Source organism: Limulus polyphemus, unplaced genomic scaffold (genome assembly GCF_000517525.1).
Source record: "Limulus polyphemus unplaced genomic scaffold, Limulus_polyphemus-2.1.2 Scaffold210, whole genome shotgun sequence".
Taxonomy (NCBI): domain Eukaryota; kingdom Metazoa; phylum Arthropoda; class Merostomata; order Xiphosura; family Limulidae; genus Limulus; species Limulus polyphemus.
In genome coordinates, this window is record NW_013665820.1 from 713,788 (window position 1) to 718,625 (window position 4,838).

Below are 4,838 nucleotides of genomic sequence, written 5' to 3' on the forward strand. Positions count from 1 at the left end.
GCTAAAGTTTCTTCGGAAAGAATTTTTACGGAAGATTAACAAACAAACACAGAGGCGTAGCAATATATTTATCTGTCTTTTAAGACATATCTACATAACTAGAGGGGCACACTAATCCAATCTGAAACAACCCCTTCATTCATAAGGCGAAGGTTACAGTTACGTAAAAGAGCTTTTGGATCCATAAATAGCTATTGTAGTGAAGCTGGGTACATTACCTGGTACCCTCAACGACTTAATAAAATCTTAATTAAAAACCAAAGGTTCACAAGTTTCAGGGCCTGTATCTGTCATTGAACTTAAATACAATAATCTCTTTAACTATAATTTGAAATAAAATACGTTATATAACAAATAAACAATGAAAAGAAAATTAACCCTTGAAAACATGTTAACATAGAAATTAAAAATTTACAGGCAAAATTAGAATAACAAGAAACCCTTTTATTAAAACTATATTTTAATATGTATACATATATATATATATATATATATACTGTATATATATATATATAAACAAAAAAGAGAAGTCATTCAATTACAAATATTACATAATACAAAATGAGCCCCTCAGTTGGACAGCGGTAAATTATGGACTTACAACTCTATAATCCAGGGTCAGATTTCATACATAGGATACCGCAGATAGCTAATGTAATTTTGTTCTAAAACGAACAAATGATACAAGATGAAATCCTTTAACAAAGAGAATTACAACATAAAGAACGTAAGTATACATATATATACACATACATATTGTTACGACAGCGGAAGTCACGCGATTCTGGAAGCATGCGCGCTGGAGTTTCTTGAACGATCATGACTGTTCCTAGCAACTCTAGTCTTTTCTAGGCGCCCTCGATTTTAGTATATAAGCCCTGCAAATAAAGCGGAGATATAATTGCAGATAAAGAGATAGAGACAGATAATTAGGCTAAGTGAGCGGTAGTGACCGTAAGTAAAGTGCGTGAATTGTTATGAATTATAGCGTATGTTAAGTTAAAGTGACTGTGGAAATTAAGTGTATTACAAAGTTTGTAAAGAGAAAGAATAAACTAGTTTTAATTAAGAAAGGACTTGTATCGCTGAAGTTTCTCTGAAAGAATTTTTACGGGAAATTAACAAACGACCAGAGACGTAACAATATATACAAAACACCCTTTAATAGTGAAATACATATTAAAGCAACTTTGACAAAGATAAACTTACTCTCTCAAAGGTAGATAGTCCAATACTGGCAAAAATATTACAAAGGAAACATAAAATGTAAAGAAAACTTTAACATTACTCACCTGATCTCTCTAGAAAGGGGCAATTTAACAGACTAAGTATTAGAATAATGAAATGAAATTTTTTGACGAAAATTAAAATTTAACACATAATGAAATAAAACAAAACCCTTAAGTTAAATACAGATTTCAATTAAGAAAAACGAAACATTTTCAAACAATAATGTAATATAATGAAAGCTATTTTCAAAAGATTAAATTAAATAATACAACCAAAGCTTTTATATTTATAACAAAATAATTCTTTTAATCAACAATGAGACAAAGAAAATGAAATCTTTTAACTTTAATTCTTTAAAATGCACGAGATGAAATAGCTCCTATTGTAACGAATATAAAAAATTGCACTTAGTCAATACCTTTTTATGAAATAAAAATTACATAAAAATATAATAAGAGATAAAAGAAATATAGAAAATGCACAACTTAAATTGCAATATATTGTTACGTCTCCGTTCCTTAGTTAATTTTCCGTAAATTTGTTCCGACGAAACTTTAGCGACACAAGTCCTTTCTTAAATAAAACTGGTTTATTCTTTCTGAATACAACTTTCCGATACACTTAATTTCAACAGTCGCGCTATAACAAACGCTATAATTCACCACAAACGTCTCACGTGCTCAACAATATTCTTACTCATTCAATTGCCCATTGTTCCGTCACGTTGTGACCATCTTATATATACCAGACTACCGCCAATCTAGTAGTCTCCCGGCAATTCACGAAGGTTCGAGAAGGACGTGGCGTGATACTAGTCACGTGACCTCGCTGACGCAACAATATATATATATTGTTTGTTATGAATTTCGCGCAAAGCTACACAAGGGCTATCTGCGCTAGCCGTCCCTAATTTAGCAGTGTAAAACTAGAGGGAAGCCAGCTAGTCATCACCACCCACCGCCAACTCTTGGGCTACTCTTTTACCAACAGATAGTGGGATTGACCGTCACATTATAACGCGAGAATGAAAGGGCGAGAATGTTTGGTGTGATGGGGATTCGAACCCGCGACCCACAGATTACGAGTCAAGCTCCCTAACCACCTGGCCATGCCAGGCCATATATATAGAATACACTTGCTGGGAGCCTGCTCGAGGTTTAAATTCCCATTACCTTAACTTCACCAGCAAATTCTTTATCTCCACCTTTGTCTTGCATCTGACTGCTGTGGTTGTTTTCATGTCATCCCTGGTCTTGGTAAGGGTTCTCTCCATGTCTACCAACTTGGATCACAAGAGGCACATTTCTTCCTTGAACCATGAGAGAGGTGTTGCTCTCCATTGATTATAACAAAACCTTGTCGAAACGTTGTACATTTGCTGTTATGTTAAACTTATGTAAAAGTTTTTCTTCATTACCCATTCAAGCCGTCTCCAACCATTATTCATGGTGTTAGAAAAACACGTAGGTTCAAGAAGTCTTGATAGAAATGAAGAAAACCCTATAACCCGAGCTCTTTTAAAAGGTTGACCTATCTTCTTCCGGGGCAAACGGGGGAATGCTATTCCCAGTTTGACCCTGAAGAAGAAAGATCCACCTTTCGAAAGCGCTCATATTATAGGGTTTTTATTCATTGGCTGTAGAAAAAGTATCCTAAGAATATGAAAAATTTCAAACTGACCAACAATCTGTAGTTGTTATGTTTTCTGTTGTCCCTACCAGAAACTGCGACACAATCTACTCTCTGACAATGCCTTGTTTTCCTTCCCACTGTTTAGTTGCTATGTAGACAGTGCCCAGTTTATAATGGGGTGTGGTAAAGACAATAGCAGGTTCCTAAACGCTCAAGGGTACTGTTAAGCAACACTAACCATTATCTTTGAACATTAGCCTTTATTAACTCTTCCATTGTTTTTCCTTACCTAATTTTATTCGAGTAGAAGTTTAGTACTAGTATTTTGTTGCAAATTACAAAGCTTTTACTAAGCAGAGGTTACTTTCTGCATTCCCTAGTATCCTTACAGTTTGCGTTTTCGTATTGAAGCAATGTTAACAAATATTTAAAAACTGTGTACTTATTAAAACTATTTAGCTCTACATGACTGAAATATATTGTCAAAACCAATAAAACACTGTGTATACCAATATTTTTATTTTAATAGTATTTAAGCTACTACCTATGAATTTAGTTTACTACTAATAATTTCACCCATTCCTGAATATTTCAGCTGGAACCAATCGAAATATCTCTTGCACTTATCTGTACATGATACCTCAGATAAATCTGTGTTATAAGAAATCCCAGGTAAAACTGTGTTCTGTCTCAGCCATAGTTTGAAATTTTTGTTACTTCTATCTCTTTTATTAAAATTCAATACCTACCAAATATTTCAACATCGTAATTGAAGCTTTCTAGCTCTAGTATTAAGGAAAGTAAAGGTGTACTGTATTTTCAAATAATACCTTCCAGGTCAGCTATTACAATTAACCTCACACTCCTCACTTCTTAACATCGAGATCAAATTCTTTGTCTCCATGATCTCGTCACTTACTGCTATATTCTTTGTGTGATTGATTCATTTGTGTTACACAGCTCTCATGAATAACTTTATGCAATGTTCATATACGTGTGCAAGACCACACATACATATACTGCTACATAAGTACCACATAGGAACTAGATTGTACTTGTGGTAGGGTCATGGGATATCTGTGAACCATTGTCACAGCAATGGTGAAGAGAGTGTAGCTAGGGATCCAGGTCACGCTTAAGATTCAAGGATGCCTGCATTGTTTAAGCTGTTTGCGGGTAATAAAGATAATGTTCTACAGAATGGTCAAGCATGAGTACATGTAAACTTGTAGACACATAGCTTGATCATTTAGTTCAAATTTTGAAATTCTCACGTTTTGCTCCGAAAAGAAATTTTAAAGCAGAGGATTTCTATAATTGGGCCTGTTATATTTTTAACCCATACTGTTGACCGAGTTTTTCTGGCCGGTTAGAGTTCTTTCTCTTGATACTTTGTTTTCAGTCTTAATTCTTGCTACCTTTGTTTCAATCAGCCACTTGTGGACAATGTTTTCTGTATTGCTGTACTCAATTCCTGTTCTCTGCATGACAATGGAAACTAGCTGTGGTGAGTTTTCTGTTTCTGTTTACTTGATGATTTATTTATTTAGTTATATAATTCTTTTGTAAGTAGTATCTGTACACTGAGTGGTCACAAGTAAATAGACACCTAATTTTTCGTCATTGAACTGATTTATGCTAACTAGTTTGTGTTCACAGAGCACTATATAAATGAAAATGGTCTGCACACTAATTATCTTGTGCTACAACATGCTTAGAACTCAAGGTTCTCTCGAATTGTCAGATTTTGTTAGAGGAAGGATAGTTGGTCAAGCAGACGGTGGAATAAGTCAGCGGCAAATTTCGCAGAATTTGGGAATCCCGCTTTCGACAGTCAGCAGAATCATCGCGCAGTTCAGGAAACATGGCAAGGAAACAACTGAGCAGCGTCCGGGTCGTCCTGGTCCATCGGAGACGACAAAAAGTGCTGTCAATAGGAGCATCGAAATGGATCCCAGATTAATGACTGCAGAAGT